The sequence below is a fragment of the Ambystoma mexicanum genome, chromosome 2q (genome assembly GCF_040938575.1).
Source record: "Ambystoma mexicanum isolate Mex_15411 chromosome 2q, UKY_AmexF1_1, whole genome shotgun sequence".
Classification (NCBI taxonomy): Eukaryota; Metazoa; Chordata; class Amphibia; order Caudata; family Ambystomatidae; genus Ambystoma; species Ambystoma mexicanum.
Window position 1 is genome coordinate 888,650,290 of NC_090924.1, and position 21,557 is coordinate 888,671,846.

The 21,557-nt window shown below is 41.5% G+C and overlaps 1 protein-coding gene across 1 annotated transcript in view; it reads right to left on the minus strand.

Moving 5' to 3' along the window:
- Nucleotides 1-21,557, minus strand: part of GPR158 (G protein-coupled receptor 158) — a 1,740,927-nt gene that overhangs the window by 1,522,457 nt on the left and 196,913 nt on the right. The window lies entirely within an intron of this gene.

Genomic DNA, 21,557 nt, shown 5'->3' on the forward strand with positions numbered 1-21,557 from the left:
TCTTGATAACTTTTCAGTTTTCTTTTATAGATTTTATGACAAGCAAGAACAACTCCTCAGTGGGTAGTCAATCAAATTCTGGCAAACACATATATGACATTAATATTCATACTGAAAAAAGAAGCTGAGATGAAATGTACAACCTCTAAAAAATGTGTCTTCGATTAAGAATTGAGAACAAGGTAAAAAGTATGAATTAAGATATAAAAATTGGCTTAGTATACACAACATTTTTGGCAATTGGCCAACAAGGAGCTTAACCCCAAAAGTACCATCTGATTAATCCTGTTGGGGAAGTGGAATGGGCAAATAATTGTTTGTGTTTATATTCAATTAAACAATCTAAATCGACTAGCACCGGGTAGACAAGATTACAATAGCTCTCTTAGATATCGCAAGCTAAATCCTTTCCTTTTTAATATTAACAGAACTTGAAGTTTGGGCTTTAGAAAGTGGAAGAATATTCAACCACCAAACTGGGTTCAGTAAAGGTCTTGGCACTTTGGTAAATGTATTTTGTGTGACCTAATACAAAAGAGAGCCACTAGAACTCAGCAGGCTATCTTTTTATGTTTTAGTGATCTCACTCTGTCCTTTGATTGTGTGAATAGAAATATTTTGTTGGATACACATCTTGGTACATATCTTGGTTGGGGCTGCCCCTCATCTCTGGTGAATATCTTGCATTTTCTACATACTGAGAGAAAAATACAAGTAAGATTGAATACTTCAGGGCAAATTTCAAACCAAGGGGATTACACCAGAGCTATGACTTTGTACCAATGCTTTTTAATCTGTATATATCATAGAGGAATCATTTAAAGGGAGTAGACTCTTCCCTCCTGCATTGGGAACGTTAAGGTCGGCTTATGCCGATGATTTGGTGTTTGTAGATTATACACCTATGGGCCTTCAAAGACCATTAAATGACAATGAACATTTTTATTAGAAATGAACACGGCCAAATCGAAAATGATGATGTCCCTGTAATAGAAACATAACCTTAAATATACATGGAGATTAAAACAGTTATATATATAAATTGACAGCAAAATGGCCTACTTGGGATTCTCCATTATGAAAGATGTTTAACAAAAGCCTCCCTTAGAGCGCTCCAGGCCAAAACCTTAGCATTGGTGGCCAGAGCTAAAAATGAATCATAATTTATATGGTCGTTTATCCTTAATTCCTCTCATAAAATGTTATGAAATTAAAGTGTTCCCCATGTTAACATATTGTGCAGAGATAACCAGACATTAGAAGAATGTACCTCAAGCTAGATTAGAAGGCCTATTTTGGAGATTGGTTCTTAAATTGCCTAAAGGAGTTCCCACTTGCATTGCTAGATATGAGTTAGGTTTACTCTCACTGGAGTATATGGTTACATGGAAAATGTTATCTTTCTATAGGAAAGTAATAGATCCTTCTCAGATCCTTCTCAGAACTCCTTATTTGTCATTTTGCGAGCATCATTAGATACTCTGATTGACCAAGATATGCTAAAATGGAAAAATGTATGTATGGAATAATTATCCTTATTACAATATACTGAACATGCTCTCATTAAACAACCGATGTTGGTTAGGCAGAAATTGAGACAACTAGACTGGTGTATTACTAGAGAGGAGGGTACGCAATGTAAGCTTTTTACTTATATATCTGGGACCAAAGGAGCGCCTAGTACCCTTTGAAATGTCACTTGCCCATATGGAGAAAACTGTTTTTAGGAGGTTGTTTTCATTTATTATCTGCTAATTACATTTTAGGGGCAAGATCTAAAATTGACAGATCCAAAGGATTGTGCAGGTTTTGTTTGTAAGGCACCAAAATAGAAATTCGGAAACGTCTTGTTGTAGAGTGTATACCTTTAAATCAGTTAAGATACATGTTCCTTTTGTGTTATACTCAAGATATGAATTGTGTTGGAAAAGATTAACTATCAGAACAAATCTTAATGGGTAATCAAATTTCTTTAATGTTAGCCACTTTTAGATTTTTACAGGTATTGTTTCCAATCTAAATTCTTTTTTTTAAACCGTTATTGATGAATTTGATGTTATTTGGATCAAGGATTTTAATGAACTTTGTGTGACATTTTTATATGTATTAGGTATCTATACCTGTTTTATGGTATTTAATATTTTATGAAAGGTTTGGTTAACAAGCCATATCACAAACAAAAAATCATAATATGTCAATCTGTGTATGCCTTTCACTAGGGAAATGTGAGTGATTTGGATGCAAAGGCTCCATCATTTAAAAAATATATATTAGCAATGGGGAAACCTAATCATATATGCCACATATACCATCAACACTAAAACACTCAGCATAAGGACCATATCTCGCTTGATCAATCAATCACCCCCTGTCTACAAACCTGTATCCTGGGTTAGCCATGGGTCATGATTGAGAACAGTATGATCCAGCATCCCCAGGGATGTCAATTGGGGATTGCCATGGGTCGCAATTACAAACCCTGGCAACTCCTGTGCAACCCCTGGCTCTTTCTCTGTGAACCCTGGAGTCTGCAGAGGCAGAGAGAAATCGAAAGTAAAGAGGGCTCTCAGACGAGAGCATTCTCTACATTCATTTTTTTTAAAAGTCAGTCTAACTTCAAAAAGAAATTATTTCTGTTCAGTTTTCTTTCATTTTGAAGTTAGACTGACTTCAAAAAGAACCCTCTCTCCCATCCCCTACAGGACATGGAAGGCTCTGTCTTCCCTGCTCTTCGCATGACAGGATCCAGAGCTGGTTCCTTGCATGCATGGATCATGGGCGATAGACCTGCCTGCAGAGGAGTTCCTCATCGGAGTATATTTGCAAAAGGTAAGTAAGTGGTATATTATGTAATGTGTGTGAATGAGTGCATGATGTATGGGTGACTGGGTGTGTGAGTGAATGGTGGATGAGTGCAGTATAAATGAGCATGTGAATAGTGTGTGTGTGTTCAATACCAAGATTACTTACATGTAAGCTTCCTTACTTCTAGACCTACTCTTCCTTGTTCCAGTACTTGCCTATGAAGCACCTTGCCTCATATGTAAGTACTGGGACGAGGACGAGGGACATGGAGGTAATGCTGGGCCAAGGGACTGAGTTCGGGGTTGGACGAGGAGGGTTGGAGGGATAGGAGAAGTCTCGGGAGGGTGGGGCAGATGGGAACGCACTATCACGTAATGGGCATGCATGATAAAGCAGGCATGTTATGTGTTATTCGTGTCTATACTCGCATTTTGATACAGTGAGTCAAGTCATTTTTGTTACAGGGCATCTATGATAAAGTAGGCATGATAAGTGTTATTACCTGACTAGATTGACATTTGAGTGCAGCCAGCCTTGCTATTTCTTACTGCGTCATGGCATAATTTTCTGGGCATCTATAATGAAGTAAGCATCATAATTGTTATTACTGTCGGGAATAGTATTTTGCTGCAGCTAGATTAGCCATTTCTTACTGTGGCTTGACATTGTGTACTGTGCATCTCTGATAAAGCAGTGTAATTACCTGGCTATACTGGCATTTGGGTGTAGTCAGTCCTTACTGTGGCATTGTATATTTTTCTTGGCAGCTACGATAAAGTAAGCATGATAAGTGATATCACGTTGTTAGATTGGCATTTTGGTGCTGCAAGTCTAGGTATGTCTTAGTGTGGCACGGATGTTATTTACTGAGCATCATCAAAGGTACAGCAAACATAAGTGTTGTTACGTGTCTGGCCTTCATTGTTCAGCCAGTTTTGACAGGCTTTCTTGTGGTGCCATTGCATTTTGAACAGCAAAGCAGTAAGATAGCTCAGCGGGTTGAGTGCTCGCTGCTGTGATCTATGTGTGATCTGCAGGTCGCAGGTTCAAATCCTGGAACGATCAACTTATCCTTTCAATGTTCCGAGGTTGATAAATGAGTATCAACTTCGGTTGCAAGGATTGTTGTATGTAAATGTGAGCTATGTACAAATAACACATCAATATTATTAAAACATTAATGCTCCTGTGCACAGAAAGTGACTTGCATCTATTGGATTTTGGATACTGTATTACCACAGCAACAGGCAATGTAGGGGGATCTACTTTTCATATAATGACAATACCCGACATGTAGCTATAATTGGCATCATATGGAAATAACTGGCCATACAATACTGAAGTGGCATATCTATGGCAATGACGCAACCTATTTATTCATGTTTATAGTTTATTAAAAACTTTAACACATTTTTTAATCATATACTTCACAACTCTTAGTAATTACTTATGACAATAAATTACTTCAGGCACAACATTCTAAAACAAACATTACAGAGATTAATTAATTCAACACAATACAATACAATATCATATTCTATATATCTATCAGGGCCTCCCTTTTTATCCGCCCAGATTACATTTTCCACATATCTGACAAATGACACCCTTCCCTACTTCATTAAGGTGCACTAATCCAGAAACTTATTTTCCCCATGTGTATGACTATTAAAATATTCACTAAAGCAATGCCCATTGAGAGTATCCAAGAGCCTAGCCCACTTGATTTCACTGTTTAAATCCTCTAATCTCCTTATGAACTTTCCCAACCACATTTTCCTCGACCCTAGTGCTGCACTAAAGTCAATTAGGCAATGGTATAGTGCTTCTGCTTCCCCCGACTTTTTACAGAGCCTATAATGTCTTTCTTGCCATGAGATCCCTCTTATGGGACTCTGCCTTTTTTAGGGAGCCTAATAAGTTAAGACGACATTGCATTTAAATGTAACACTATTTTGGCCTTGGGAATCTCACAGAGGACTGCATCTCCATATATGTCCCCAGGTGTGTGGTTAGCACCCTTTTTGGTTTATACAATGGCATTTTCTGTATATCTTTCACTATTTTACAATGTTCATTTTGTTGTACATCTTCACCAGTCTATCCATAAATGTAAGCTTGTCTGAGTCCATTTAAGCAAGAATCGGGTCACAGCACTCCCCAAAATTGTTCATTGCTTTGTCATAATTATTGCTTAAAGATATATTCAAATCTTCAAATAACGAACCCGAGGGTGGAACCAATATTGCTTCAGCCTGTGTTGTACTATTGAGTCTAACCCTATTATATCATGACCCCCGTCCATGGCATGTGAAGGCAACACTCTTGTTAAAATGTGGTTGGTATGTAAAATATTCTTGTCTGCCTCAGTACGTATTTGCCATCTTAAAATGTTTATACTTATGTGCTTTTTTTACTCCCGCAAGCCACTTTTGGTAATGTCACCAGGGTGAAAGAGGAACTGATGGTCAAAGTTCAAGGGACATCACTTCCTGTGATGTTGTCAGGTCTGTGATGTCACTTCCGCTACCCCAGGCATTTTGGTGAATCGACACCCCTGAGCATCTCCTTGCACAGTGAAGGGAGGATAGCTCAGTGGCAACGAGCAGGTCTTGGAAGCAAGACCATGCTGAGCAACACTGGTTCGAATCCTGGATCTGTGAGGAAAAAAAAAGCTAGTGCGCTATGAATACCTGCACTTGCACGATCTGAATGTACAAGGCCTAGTAGGATTGTTCCACCCTCCTTCAGCCCCCTCCCTTGTTGCGCCTTAAAATACACATGTGTATGGGTGCATTACAAATAAATCATTACATTACAGGACACCCCATCACCGAACACTGGCTCTACAATCTTTTAGGAGTTTCAGTTGACATAGCCATAATGATTATGAGAAAAAGAAAATACTTCAACTTAGAGTTCGGATGTTCTACTTTCTAAGTAGATTTTACTACACATAAATATTTAAGATATACTATCTTATAAAATATGTATTATATACATCGTCAGTGGGATAATGTTTTGCCCTGTACTCTCATCCACTTCCCCCCCTTGATTGGTCAGCAATCGCTACCTAGAGATGGACACAGGTAAGGTTTAGATAGGATCTTCCAAAAACCTCTGGCAAAAGTGCCTTTAGTGCTTCATAATGACACATTCAATGATGATCTGTCAAGTAGTTTAACTCATTCTGACATAGTCAAGGTGAGTTCACAGACTGTTTTTGGCCGCTATGCATTGTGTTTGAGCCAGTATATGACTTCAGATGTGGATGCTTATGTAAGAGCATTTTTAATATAAAAATAGGTTTTAACTTCCTTTTGGCCACTCATTCCTACTTCTTTCCTTTACTTTTTTATTTTAAAAAATGGGTTGTAATCCCCTTCCCCATAAACTATCCAAATGCTAAATTTGAGGAAATAAACTCTTTCTCCTCTTTGCTCTGAACTTGTCCTACCCTTCCTCTTCTTTCTGTCATGAGAACTCAAATGGGTGAAACTTCTTTCCCCATCTACCGCCCACCACATCTACCTCTTCATAGACACTGTTTGCACCCACCATGCCTACCTCCTCTCCCTCCTTCTGTTCAAGACACACAAGTTAGAAATGTTCAAGAACCTCTGATTACCAATGAGAAGTACTAGAAAAGGCATGGGGCCTCTGTTAGGCAATTAAATGCAAGACCATATACTAGTGTAATGCATAGAGACATGGTTGCTTATGTAATGTTGAGCAAGTTGAAAAGTGAAACAGACGCCACCGAAGCGCTGAGGGGGAATGTGTTAATTGCTCTTAGTAGATTTTCCTGGTACGGACGAACTGATGTTGCAGGACTGGGCCTACCGGTGCCTCACACAAATATAAGGATGAAGAGATAGCCAAATGCTGCCCCCTAAAATAATATATACATGTGATAGTTCACGTATCACCTCTTCTCGCGTGACACATGAGAATGTAACCATGCAAAATGTTCTACTTCATAGCAAGGCAGATGTTGATGTACTATTACCAATCACACGCAATAAACAACGTAGTCCCTCTGATCAGTGGTGAGAAAAGTAATTGCATTATGATAATGTCTGAATGCTATAGAGATCCTATCCCTGAGTATTAGATTACAGCATAAACAAACTGACGTCTTCACAATGGCTGCACCACGTTCTGCCCCATTCAGCAATTATGCCGAGTACATTGATGTCTCTATCTTCAAGACACATACGGGCTCATTTTGATCACACCCTTAAATAGCACACAGAGGACCGCATATGTGTAGACTTACATTTAAAGCAGCCCTCCCTCTGCAACTTTGATAGTTTGCAGGGTGAGAAATAAAAACATAATAGAAATCCAGGTGGTAAAGTGTCATACAAGTTTACATCAAAACGTGCATATAATTGTACATTCTGCCCACCATGCCTGTGCATGGGGGAGGCATTTAAATGGGTGCTTCTGGAATGTGGAATGTGGAATCTGCCTCCCTTTTGAAGGTGCAAATCCCATGCTGATTCAATAGGAATCCGTACATTTCCCTGGAATTTAAAATCATTTGCTGGCTGAAATGCTGTTCGATTGATTTGTTAGACAAGGAGGATGTGGGTGGTGGAATAAGTAATTCTAATATGTGATCCTGCTCCATCTCACAAATCAATAATAAAAAAAGAAATCACACAATGCAGAAAAAATAAACATAAAATGTGTCACACATGTTTTTTTATAACCATGCGTATCCTTTGCGTCAACCAAAATAAGGGCGAGAGACATTTGCCCCTCACTTGGTGTCTGATTTTGATGTTGGTCTGTAAGGTGTACCATTCAAATACTTTCTGTATGACCGATTTACGTGTACAGTCACAATGTGCAGCACATTTTCTTGGTCCATTAAAGTTGTAGGGACCAAGCAGCTGATTTTGTGAATAACTGTGACAAATTGACTTCTGCTCTACAGGTGTGCAAGGATGAGTAGAGGGTAAAGCACCCATTCAGCCCTCAAGATTCTACAAACAAGAGCCAACACAATCATAAAGGTAAAACAGGCACAGTTAACAGATAAACCTTCATCGCCTTTTGTGGTAATGTGAGCAGAGGGAAGGCTATGCTCTCAAGAGCAGTGTGAGTGTGGTTCAGTAGCAACCTAAACAGTGAAGTATAACCATCCAAAATAAATAAAGTAACATCCAATCAAGGTTCTATAAGAATATATGCTTGAATCAAACACGCCATGTACAATAGTAACTAACTAGAAAACACTGTAAACCCCCACCACTGCAGAAGCAACACAGAGTATGCAAAGATATGAAAGATGCAGAACTCTGGGTAATGAGACAGGGGGAGAAAAGGTAATTAAAAAATGATGTTCAAAAAGGATTTTTGTTGAGGTTTAAAATAGGGCTTTACCGAATAGCATATTTAGTATTCGGCCGAATACCGAATAGTTTGTCAACTATTCGGCCGAAGCCGAATATGAAGCCGAATAGTTGCTTTATTTAATAAATCATGTTGCAAACTTCAAAAAACACACTTATTAAAAAACGAATAAAGCACAATTTTAAATGCATTCTATACTTGTATTTCTCCTCATTGTAATTAATGTAGCATCTTTATTTAAAGCATAAAAGCCAGAAATAAAGCAGATTTAACCAAAATGAAGGGACCAAATGTAGAGAGGATTGTTGCATATTCTGTGGCAGTTAAAGTAGGAGGCTTCACAAATGCAAAAGGACTGCCTTTGTGAATCAGATGCATTGCATTCTCTATCCAGTTGCAAAGTCGATGTGGTCGAGTTTCGAAACTTCTTTGCAGCTCACATAGAAATGTATAAAATGGTTCATGTCGGCTCATGCAGGACACAAGTCAAGAGGAAATCTGAAATGTGTGAACTCTATCTCACAACTATTCACCCCACCCAAACAAATGCTGCTCACTTGTCACTCATCTTAGCCACTCCTTCTCGCCAATACACAAACATTTGCAACTTATCATTCCTGATAAAATATCAGATAATGTTAAACTCAGGACTCAAGTAGTTAAAAAAACAATAGGGGGGACTATGAAGTACGCAATGGAAGTGAAATGACAGGAACTGAAAGTATCTATGAACATTTCTTTCAGTTTGTCTTTTCCAACTGAAAAAAGTGCACATTGCATATAAACATTTGCCAAAAGAAAGATTTTCCTGTATTGTTGTAGGCTAGGCATAAAAGATGAGCACCTTTTATGTCTAAGAATCTGTAACAAAACATGCCCTAAAGAGCAGATGACAATATAAGATATTTTTCAGCTGTGTGATAGCAATTTGTCTGGTCTAATTCTATTCAGTTTTGCAAACTGAAGTCTATATTTGCCTTTTGAGTTCATGTTGCATTGTATTCAAATGAGAATGTCAAATTATTCGGCAAGAGCCGAATAGCAAGAAACTATTCGGCCGGAGCCGAATAGCTTTATTTCAGCCGGAATTCGGCCGAATACTTACTCGAAGCCGAAGTTCGGTACACCCCTAGTTTAAAACAGGATTAAATTTACCTGGCCAGTCTCTAGGGTCCAAAGATGGACCAAGGGGCAATTAGCAGGCAATCATTCCTTTTTACTTTTCTTGGTGGTCCGGCAGCACCAAATAAGACTTCTTGGTGCCTGTGTGAAGATCGGGAGAGTGCAAAAGGCAGCAACAGAGGACCTGGATGGGTCTAATGTGTCATATAGTTCTTGAAACACAGCTCCAACAGTTCAATGGCGAAAAACAGTAGTATCCCACCTGTTCTGGCTCTCACGCTGCTGGGAGTACCACTCAAGGGGCTCAGGCACAATATGAGCCCTTTTCCCATGCTCCCAAACATGGGGGAGACTGCTGCAAGGGTCCTTCAACATGGTGAGGTCCTCCTCCTGGGTACTGTTTTGACTGGCAGAGAGGCAGGTCTTTTTTGTCAGCAGCAGGTTCACCGCTGATGGTCCCTGGGGATGGTTAGGGGACAGAGCTCACCTATGTCTTGGAACACCTACCTTCACCTCACAAGTAGACGACTCTGGAAAATGACTGCTATCCCAGGGTCCAAATGAAATATTGTTCAAGGGTTGAAGTCCAAAAGATGATTTAAAGAAGTGGTGTGAGACCCCTTCTTTTAGAGGCGAAAGCCCACATGTGATTGGACTAAAGCTAGCCTGCTTTAGCGGTTCAATCCCTGCTCTTCAAATGAGTGAGCTTTGCGCTTCTGAGATCACACCCAAAGTGCTTTGTGCTACAGTAAGTAGGGTGGACAAGAAAGTGAGAAGCAGAGAGAAACAAGGTGGCTGCATTTTTTTCAAATTCCACAGATCTCACCCTGGCTACACTAACCCCAACCCTTCTCAATAGAATCAAAGTCCTTCAGAAATGCAGCACCCTAGTGTGAGGCCTAGCCCTTTTTAAATGGGTGTGCCCTTTGATTCCTGTTCCCAGACCAGATTTATGTGGAGTGGCTGTCTCTGGGGAAAGGGTGTTACCTGCCGTTACAAAGGAACACAGAGAAGCAATCCCCTAAGGCTACAGTCCAGCCATTGGGCAGGCTTGAGTCTTGTCTGGGAGAAATATGCATAACCTTTTCACAATTTAACTGTGCCCACACGGCTGACACATGTGAGATATCAGTTTAATCTGGCTGGAATAATTATGACCACCATACCCTCAGTGAATGGTTTATATTTACAGTTTACCACGCCACCAGGACAGGATCTTCAAAGCTATGCAGTTTCTGGAACAGGGATGCATATTTTAAATGCAGCCCTTGCACTGCAGAATCTAGGCTGCCACTGCAGCTGTCAAGAGGCCACCTGTGACCTTTGAACCTGCTCTGTGCCTCTGCCAGAGCAGGCACTGAAAATCAGGTCACTGATGCAGCAGGACATACGTTCACACTATGCTGTTGGTATGGAGCTTGTAAAAGGGTAATCTGGTCATAAGGTTACTTTCTCAGAGATGGGATTACCTGCATCAATTCATAAACATCAAAAAACCACTTCCTTGCCCAATGGTAATTCATTGCATTAACCCCCAGTCTGCTATCAGACTCAACTGCATGTGACTTACAAAGTCATTCAAATTAAGGTATTTATCAAGAATGTGGTCTAAAGTCTGTTTTCTTAAGAAGTTGTTTGTGTGGGGTAACATTAGTGTTAGGCAGAATCCAGTGCAGTTCCCTTAGGGAGCACTACACCATATTAGGACTACAGGTGAGAGCAATAAATCCCCTTTGGTATCAGTCTGTACCACAAAGATTAGTTGGTAGCTGCGGCTGAGCAGTCAGAGTTATCTCAAGATGGAGATGAGCAGTATTCAGGTTTTACACAATAGGTATCACACTACTATGGAACAAGGAAACATTGACCAAAGCTTTGTATCAAAAAGAGAATATATTTATTTTATACACATCTAGTTCAACACATAAATCACAGTTGATAAAGTAAGTTAAGTTCAGTCAAGGAAAAGCATATACAACTCCCTATTCAATTGTAGACAAGTTTGCGGTAGAGTGAAAACTGAGCAAAACGGCGCAGTGAAAACCAACTACAAATGGCACTCTATCAATTTAATGAAAGGGAGGGACAGCACAAGTTAAACTGAAATATCTTCAGACACCCGCTAGCAACACTTCTCTGAAGTTTTGTGAACAAGTAATGCACAGTGACACTTTAGCAGAAAGATAAGTGAATAAAAACTGAGCAAAATGGAACTCCACAAGTTAAAACAGTAGTAAGGAAGAGACGTTTAGAAGATTCAGGTGCACCAACACATTTCTTATTGAAAATCAATCTAGTGAGAGCAGATCTAACAAATCAGCTAGAGTCAATGGGCCTGAGCCAGAGTCAGTGGTACAGGACCAAGAGCTTAGGAGAAAAAATGTTCTTGTAGCTGCAGTCAAGTCTTTGGTAAACGAATATTGAAAAGGTAGATGTGAGGTGAAAGATAATGTTAAGAGAGAGGGCAGCAAACCCAACAAGTAGATAAAGGATTTAGAACACCTTTAGGGCTACCACGGGGAAAGGGAGGCCTAGTGGAACAATGTACCTTAAACGTAAAGAAGTGGCTCCTGCGGTGGCGGTTGTTCCTGCAGTTTGAGGGGTCCAGCAGAGGAAGAGAGGCTCTTGTCGTGGAGGAAGGTTCGAGTCACTGCACTACCCAAGGATGAAACCAGCCGCAGTGCTGCCAAACGAAGTTTAAAAGGTACGCTCCTTTTAATCGCGGTCCGGGTCGATAGCTGCCTGGCTATCCGGTCTCCAAGTGATGGACACTGTTGATTCGACCAAGGCAGGTTCGGGAAAGCGATGGGCGAACTGGTTGTTCCCACCAGCTCAAGGGAAGAAGGCTCTTTCGATGAAGATCTCCTCTCGTCGTGTGGAAGAAAAGTGGTGAGACGATTCGGAAGGGCTTCACCGGTGGTGTAGATGCTGAAGATGTCTGTGGCTTCTCTCCCCTTCGGTTCCATAGTTCCAGTGGCAACGTCTTGCTCTTCCAGTCCTCAGGACCCTGCTTTTATGCAGAAAGAGACCTATTCATACAGCCTAGCTGTCACTCATACAGTGAGTGGTCTTCTTGGCGGGAGACCCTCCAGCCTATCAGGTTAGAGTGCACCTGAGTTACTGCAGCAACTCTGTCCAGGGGTCCTACTCCCCTCCCACACAATGGACCCACCCCAGACTCAGTGGCACCGGAAGGAGGGCTTCTGGCAGAAGCCCGCCAAATGGACGAACAAAGGATCCCCGACCTGGGTTAGGATCGTAGAGAAAGACACGAGAAAGAAGTTATATTAAAGTTCTGGCAAATAAAACCCACTGGAGCAAAGTTAATAATAAAATGCACCGGCAGTATGTTAGAGGCTGTCAGGAAAAGTGCTAGCCTCGAACAATGGGAAAATCCCATAGGGAAATATTCACGGTCAAATTTTTATGGTAGTAACCACTGCCACCAGCCAGAAACTTTAGGGAGAGGGACTTTAAAGTACCCCCTCGAAAATGAACATAGGGGGAAAAACTATTAACCCCTTCCAGTACCTCCATAGTAAGATGGGTTGTACTGGTTAAGTTAATAAAAATTGACTAGTAAAGTCAATGGGGGCTTTACATGCCCTGGGAGACAGTAGTCAGTCCTAGGGTATGGAGTCTATGTTTGGGGGTCGCTACGACACCCCTGTGTCACTGCACGGAGGGTGCTGTGTAACACATGTGCATAAAGATGGTTCCTATGGGGGAGAGAAAATCCCATACACATTAAACACAAGAATAGCCTAGAACGCACAGAGCAGAAATGCCTAAGAGTGGGAAAAAGAGACTCACTCTTAGCAGGTAAAAAGAAACAAACCCTTCAAATCCAGCAAAGCTGCTGGGGTACTCTATAGGTAAGGGAAATTAGCCATAGAATGATAATTCTCCCTAACAATGAGTGATCAACTGCACCCAGATGCTGGACAAAAAACAAATCTTCCTGTAATGTTCAGGATTGTTGCGTATAACCGTTGTCTCAAAAGCATTGTTTCAAGAAATATTACATATTTGAATTTTTGCAACCCATAATCTCCTTGAGGTAATTTAATTTTAATTTCAGCACTATCAAAATGTTGCAAAATTGATCAAGTTTTAGGTGGACCTCTCCGACACGACTATCATCACCATGCTCAAATCAGTTGGAGATGTATTCGTAAGATCCAAAAGAGCTGCAAATAGGACATTCCTTCATTTTATGTTGACATCAAAACTGACCACAAATTATGAACCTTTTGACAACACATTGAAAAATGTCGCAACTTGAACATTCTCATCAAAATCGTACCCTGTTAATTGTGTTTTTTTGAAGTGGCTTAGCATGTGTAATTGTGCCCATTATAAAAATCCTCCATCGAACAGTAATATATGTGGTGAACATATGTTGAATCTATGAATATGCAGCTTGCATATGTTGCAAACAGTTCTTTTTAGCAGCTCAATTAACCATTGTTTTAAAACACGGCTTGTACCTTAAAAATAAGCGTTAACACGCAGATGGTGAAAGGTCCCCAGAGTTAAACTCTAATGGTAAGTAAACATACAAGTACACTTGTTTCTTCTTATTACAGGTGAGTAGTGATGTCACAACTGCATTGTAATATATGGGCTTAAGTACCACCAACTATTCCTTATAAGGATATGGCAAGCCAGCAAGGAGTTTGTGACCAAACAGAGGCTCAAGGACATAGGTTCATTGTATTTATGAGGTCAGGGAACCCCAACATGATCTCATCATGTATATTTATGGCTACTGACGAAACTTTTAACTTGGAACCGCAGCTTCTGGGTGAAAAGGTAAAAGAAAAGAAAAATAGAAAAGCTCATGAGAAGCATTCACGTTTCTTTTTGATGCTCAGAAATGAGATAATAGTCTGAAAAGATAGCTACCAGCATTGCACATTGCCCTGCGGCGGGCATGCAGCACTGCAGGTGAGGAGCAGGGGAACAATCCAGTCGAGGGAACAAATCCTGAAGCTTTACCTTTGTGATTCAGTGATGTGCCTTTCACACCACCTGCAACCTCCCATGAAACAAGATAGCTACCACCATTGCACATTGCACATTGCCCTGCGGCGGGCTTGCAACACTGCAGGTGGGGAGCAGGGAAACAGTGCATTCGAGGGAACATATCCTGAAGCTTTACCTTTGAGAATCAGTGATATGCCTTTCAGGTCACCTACAACCTCCCATGCAACAAGATAGCTACCAGCATTGCACATTGCACATTGCACATTACCCTGCGACTGGCTTACGACACTACAGGTGGGGAGCAGGGAAACTGTGCAGTCGAAGGAACATATCCTGAAGCTTTACCTTTGTGAATCAGTGATGTGCCTTTCACGCCACCTGCAACCTCCCATGAAACAAGATAGCTACCAGCATTGCACATTGCCCTGCGGCGGGCTTGCAGCACTGTCGGTGGGGAGCAGTGAAACTGTGCACTCGAGGGAACATATCCTGAAGCTTTACCTTTGTGAATCAGTGATGTGCCTTTCACGCCACCTGCAACCTCCCATGAAACAAGATAGCTACCGCCATTGCACGTTGCACATTGCCCTGCGGCGGGCTTGCAACACTGCAGGTGGGGAGCAGGGAAACAGTGCACTCGAGGGAACATATCCTGAAGCTTTACCTTTGTGAATCAGTGATATGCCTTTCACGTCACCTACAATCTCCCATGCAACAAGATAGCTACCGCCATTGCACATTGCACATTGCCCTGCAGCGAGCATGCAACACTGCAGGTGGGGAGCAGGGAAACAGTGCAGTAGAGGGAACATATCCTGAAGCTATACCGTTGTGAATCAGTGATTTGCCTTTCACGCCACCTGCAACCTCCCATGCGGCAAGATAGCTAGAAGCAGAAATGCACACGTGTAAAGCCATTTTCTTAAACAGATTTACTTTTGTGAGCAGGGTCACCCGCAGAATACATGATCTTTCCTCACTTGCACGCACTAGTGGAACAGAAATGTAAATGAGTCTTTTCTATCCTTCAAAGTGAAGCTCACAGGCAATGTTTCATTTACAAGCTCGCTGTGTCTTTCCCAAGGTTGAGCAGCATCTTGTCATAGGTATTCCATCAAGACTGTACGTGAGCTCCATCCGTCTGACATGCTTCAATGCCTAGGGAGACAGTTTTGAATGGCTTAACATTGGGGTGGCCAACCTTACGGAGCTCTTGGTGCACCCATTCCTCTGAAACCTGTAGTGTGTTCCCAATGAGGCGGATTCTCCCCCTAAAAACTGCTTAAACAAAAACAACCAGGGACGTCATTTCACCAAAATGCCAGGGGTAGCAGAAGTGGTATCACAAGAAGTGATGTCTCTTGACCCCACCCCAATGTAACATCACATGAAGCAATGGAACATGAGCGTTTACCCCTTGATAAAACAGCAAGTGGCATCGCATAGCAGTATGAAAATTATGGTTACAATATTACTATAACGTGACATACATTTCATACATATGTATCGGCAGATAAAAACATGCTATAACTGCACCTTGCGAAAAGCAAAATACATCGCCCGCAATTGATGTTTATTCTGCTCTAAATGCTTTTTGGAGGATTTTGACTGCATTGTGAATTTGAGGTGTTTAAGATCAGACTAAGGGCCTGATCACGACTTCAGCGGTAACCCTTAAATCCGGCGGTAGCACTAATACCGCCGGATTTAAGGGTCCGCCGAATCAGGGCTTCGGCAGATTTCGCCCCAGCTCTGAGCTGGAGGGAAATCCGCCGAAAATTCGCGCTATTACCGCCAGCGGGAAATTCGCCGGCGGTAAGAGCGCGAAAATTCCCCATTGAGCCCAATGGGGAATGGGGCATTCCCGAATGGGCTCAATGGGGAATGGGGAATTACTTTACCGCAGAACTCGTGATCCGGCGCTATTAGTGCCAGGGAGTTCAGCAGTAGGGCTATTACCGCTGGCGGTAATACCGCCGGCAGTAACGGCCAAGTCGTGATCAGGCCCTAAGGGCCTGATCTCGAGTTGGGCTGTAGCCCTTAAATGCGGTGGTAACGGTATTACCGCTGCATTTAAGGGCTGGCCCTATCACGAGTTGGTTGTTAAACCGGCTGTTTTACCTTCAGCTTATTTCTGGAGGTGAAAATCCCTGTTTTCGGGCGGCATTACAGCCGGCTGTATTAGCCTGCAGTATTAGCACGGAAAATTTCCCATTGGATCCAATGGACTTAGTGCGGAATGGGGATTTACCGTTAAGGCCCAATCCGTGATCCGGTGGTAATACCACCGGACCGGTCGGTGCTAGGGCTATTACAGTTGGCAGTATTACAGCCGGGAATACATCCCAACTCGTGAAGAGGCCCTAAATCAGTGACTCACCCCCTGGAGTGTACCTGAAATAATAAGTCTAGCAATTATTGTATGGAATTCCAGAAAGTCGAATACCTCAAATAGCCACATGGCATTGGCCACAGCCCAGGAGCTGCAATTTGTAAAAGAAATTAAAAAAAACAAAAAAAGGGAAAAAAAAGTGTTTTTAAAAATAATTTCTTTTTAGGGGTAGCAAGGGAGACCACAGAGGTAGCAAGGGAGGCCTCAGGGGTCGCAAGAGCGACCCCAGGCGACCCCTGAATGATGTCCCTGAAAACAACTGCATAGGAAACGAGTGAAGATTAAACAAAACTGAAGAAATGGAAATTAATTTAGGGAAGCCTGAAATTGATCTGCCCATAGAAAGCTAGACTGCCTTCAACAGAGAAGGGGTGGTAATATGTAGTCCAACTAAATCCTCATAGCCAATATCCAGCACTGAAATCACCCAAGACTTAAATTTTAGAACAGAAATTATAAGGTGGAAGAAAAACTCTAGTTTTCTTTAAGCCCCAAAGTTAGCATATGCCAGCAGAAGCAAAGTTACTAAAATATGCCTGAAATATAGTGACATGTTCACATTCATCACACTTGCCATTGCAGACTTTCTGTCATTGCCTTGGGCATGCATCTTCCTGTGCCCCTCGTCTATGCCAATTTTGATTGTAAATAGATATGGCACTGATCAGAATAACCCACACAAAAACAAGTTATCTTCATGTTTTTGTCTGATTCATGTCATATGTGTCAGGATTCCCCTAACGAAGTAAGGCACAGAGAAGGAAAAACACGTTGAGCGAAAAAAACATACAGCATCTCTGCTGTATCGCATTTGATAAAGGTGGAGCAGCTTGAATCTCCATTAAATCTATCTCCTTTTAAAAGCTGAGAAAAGGCATCCATAGTCCATAGGGATTCATAGTAAAGAGAGCTGCCACGCATGTACATGGCAGCCTCCATTATCTCTATTTCCTAGTCAGGCAGTAAAAGGCATGGTAAGCCGGGATCTACAAAACTCACATGCCTTTTAACATCACAACCAGCAAATAATGCAAATCCACAGAGCAGACGCTACCATGGACCCGGTACACTGCAGGGATTCTATGATTCACTCAAAATGAGCCTATGAGTTTGGTTTCTTCAATGAAATACTATATAAATCTACTTGCTTACCTTAGGCCGCTTATCTCTCAAAACAATGCTGAGACGATTACAAGGGCCATAGTAGGCTCGAAGATTGATTACTGCTGCAATCTGTTAATCTGTTAATTGGCATTCTCCAAAAAGATTGTAACCGCCTACAGGTGATTCATAACAGTGCCGTTAAAGGCCTCAAGTAGAGAAATGATCTGTCGGAGGTGAGGCAGAGTCTGCACTGGCTCCGGGTGAGGGCAAGAGTTCAGAATCGGATGTTACTAATTACTCATAAATGTCACATGGGACTCATGCCATCTTACCTGAAGGATCTTCAGGTGGAGAGCACTCAGATCTAACAATACTAATCAATTGATGATTCCTCTTTGTAACACCAGCAAGGTGCTAAAGGGAGCTTTCACTAAATCTGCCGAGAGCTTGGAACTCCCTTCCTTTTGACTTAAGGGAAGTTAAGTCCACTGAACTTTTCAAAAAGAAATTAAAAACTCTGCTTTTCTGCTATGTCTTATTTCTCAGGATGCTCTTTTCTGGCGTCTCTTGTGCGAATATGTGTTTTCCTGTTTATGCCGGGTGTTAGTGTGTTTTGTTATATGTGCGCCCTTAAGCCTTAGGGTCCTTGGTGCGCGGCGCAAGTATAAAGTCCAGTATGAGTGCATATGCTTGCTTCCATCAGGATTTAAAACATGATTTTTATTGCAGTTTTATAAAGTGCCAATTTACAACATACATTGATTCAAATGACACATCTCTTAGGTGAATGGGCACCTCAACGTTATGGCTGAGGTTAGGATTGAGAGAATACAGGTAAGTGGAATCAGATAAAGTACAAAACAAGTTTGGTACAAACCTATTTGAGAAATGAACACGAGTGAATTGTGTAGCAGTTAAGTTGGGGTCGTTGTGGGGCTGAGTCTCTGTGTCTGGCACATGGCCTTTATAGGATCTGGGAAAACCAACCTGAAAGAAGGGGTTTTCAGGGTGATTTTTAATGTGCAGTAATTTGTTGCAGTTCTGTGGGGTTTTGGTAGGTCATTCCAATATTTAGGGGAAGGATTTAAATGATGTTGTGTCATGTCTGCCTTTTGAATTTAGGAATCCTTAGGAGGATATACTCAGCTGACTTCAGGTTACTTGCAGGGATGTGTGAGGTCAGGAGGGATTTTAGCTATTTAGGGCCCTTATCCTTCAGGCCTCTGTGCATCATGCAAAGGATTTATAATAAGACTCTGGGCTCAAAAGGAAGTCTTTATAGAGGAATTATGACAATTTATATGGGGTCTCTAATAATGAGCCCCAGAGTCAGTCTGCCAGCATGATTCCGTATGAGATTAAGTCAGAGGATTTGAGATGTGGTCAGCCCCAAATAGATAGAATTGCAATAGTCTAAGTTGGATAAGACTAGGGCTCTTGTCCGCCACACCACTTGGTTGATCCCAATGATGGTATCATCATATTGTGGAGAAGATGGAGTTTGAAATTAACCTGTTGGCTGATTTAATCTGTTTGAGGGGTAAATGGCAGATGTTTGTCCAGGATAATATCTAGATTCTTTAGTGTCTCAACAGGCATTGGTGTGAGAGGATTGAGACATACTTTGTTCACTTTACACCAATATTGGGCTGACTTTAAGAATTCAGTGACTGTGTCATAATGATTGTTGATGTTTTCAAGGTTAAACACAATCTGTGCATCATCTGCATAGAGTTGTAATCTGGGAGAGTACTGGTTGAGGAGGGCAATTAAAATAGGCATTTAAAACCATAGGCAGAGGATAGATCTCTTAGGTAAAACTAGTTTGCTCGTGGCAGGGTCAGATTTGAATTCACCTAGTCTGACCTGTAAGCCAATTCATTGTGGAGATCTTTGATATCCATACAGGAGTTACGTTTTGGTATTAGTGTGGATTGTTGGACTGTGTGGCAGGCTGTGATGCAATCTAGCAGAATGTTTTGTTATGTTATTAGGATTTATATCGTGCACCGCAGCCATTTGCCATTTTCATGTTCTCCAGGCACTCTGGAGGATCTGGAAGAGAGTGGATGGGTTTGGCTAGTTGGGAGCCAGGGGAATGGTGTGATTGTAGTGCTAGTGTGTTGGGATGGCAGTTTGGAAGTACCCTGAGCTCTGCTTACTTGTACACTTTCTTGGTGTGAAGTGTAGGAGGAATCAAAGCCTTTGTGTCTAGATGGGTGGCCTCATGCCTGTTGTGACAGCGTGTGCTGGTCAGGATTTTGGTAATGATGAGAATGTTTGAGATTGGATCTTGGGTTTGGATTTTGCTGCCTCCGAAGTGTTATTACAGCTTAATGAGATAGTTGAGGTAACCCTTAGTAGGGTTGATGTGGCATGGGAAGCATTTCTTTCCAAATACCCTCATTCTTCTCACTCCATTGGTGAGGGTGTGGTGAGTTTAAGGTGAGTAACAAGGTAGAGTTACCGGTTGTTGACAAGTGGGATATTTGGAAAGTTTTCTTGGCACCATTGGTGTTATCTTGGAATCTCAGGATTTTCTGTGTAAAGGCGGGTTAGAGTGTATGGCTCATGTGTTGTGGAGGGAAGAGATCTGTTTTATCATGTGGCGGTACACTCTATTTCTTGTAGATTTTGAATGCTTCATAAGTATTGTTTTGGCAACTATTTGCTCTAGGCTTGAAACACACCCTCTTATACCTTTTGGTAAGAGCGCAAGGTCCTCTGGTATGGATCCTATAGAGACCTTATCCTTGGTTGAGTGAGTCTGTCTCCATATGTTTTCCCAGTTCCTAACAATTCTCTTCTGTGTGTTGTGATCATTGCAAACCATTTGTTAGCCATTGTATGCTGCTGTTTTGGTCTCTTGTACATCACTGTAGTTCAGTATTCAGATCCTTCAGGAAGCTATTTGGGACTTGAGATGGGAATGAAATGACAACTCCACATTTTCAGGAAATCAGATTCCGGCATGTTTTTTAATGGTCTACGTTGTCATACTAATTGGTGTGCCAGGGGAAATTATTATTTCTAGGGCGTGGTGTTTTAATTAGTGGAAGCGCCAACCTACGACAAAAACCCCAAATTCGACATGCTAGTTTTGAATTGGTTTACTCATCTGTGGATGAGTCCAACCAAACACAGATATCGTCTAGGATAAGATCCTCTTTTGAAGTAGCTAGAGTATTGCTGATGAGGTCAGACCATATCGGGGGAGAGGAAGGGTTGCAACCTAGAAACCAGTAGACCAAACTGCATGTGATGTCAGTGTTATGGTTGTTTGTAAATTACATTATAGCCATCCCATCATGCCATTTTGGATGATGGCCATGGAGTAGACCAATACATTATCTGGGGTAAATGTGAACCGTGCCTCCTACAGATCTATTGGTTCTGTTGTTAATTTCAATCCTATAATTATCCTGTAGCAGGGTATTAAAACTGCTGGTGAAGGTATTGGTGGCACAGGCTTTAGAGATATCTAGTGTTTTCATTTGTAACTCCTCTATTGCAAGTTATATGTTAGTTTAATTGTTTTTTTTATAACGTGCTTAACACCCGAGTTCAGTTTCTAATCACGGATCCGGGATTCAAACCTCTGTTGCTCTGTGTTGTCTTGCTTCTAAGAACAGCACGTTGCCCCTGTGCTATCCTCCGTTCTTTTATCACCAATGTTGCATTGAGGGTACCAATCATGACACAGATGGGTATTTTTGGTAATCTGGGTATTTTTGGTAATCTGCGATGGCTGCGGATTGCAAACTTAATTGCCACAGTTAAG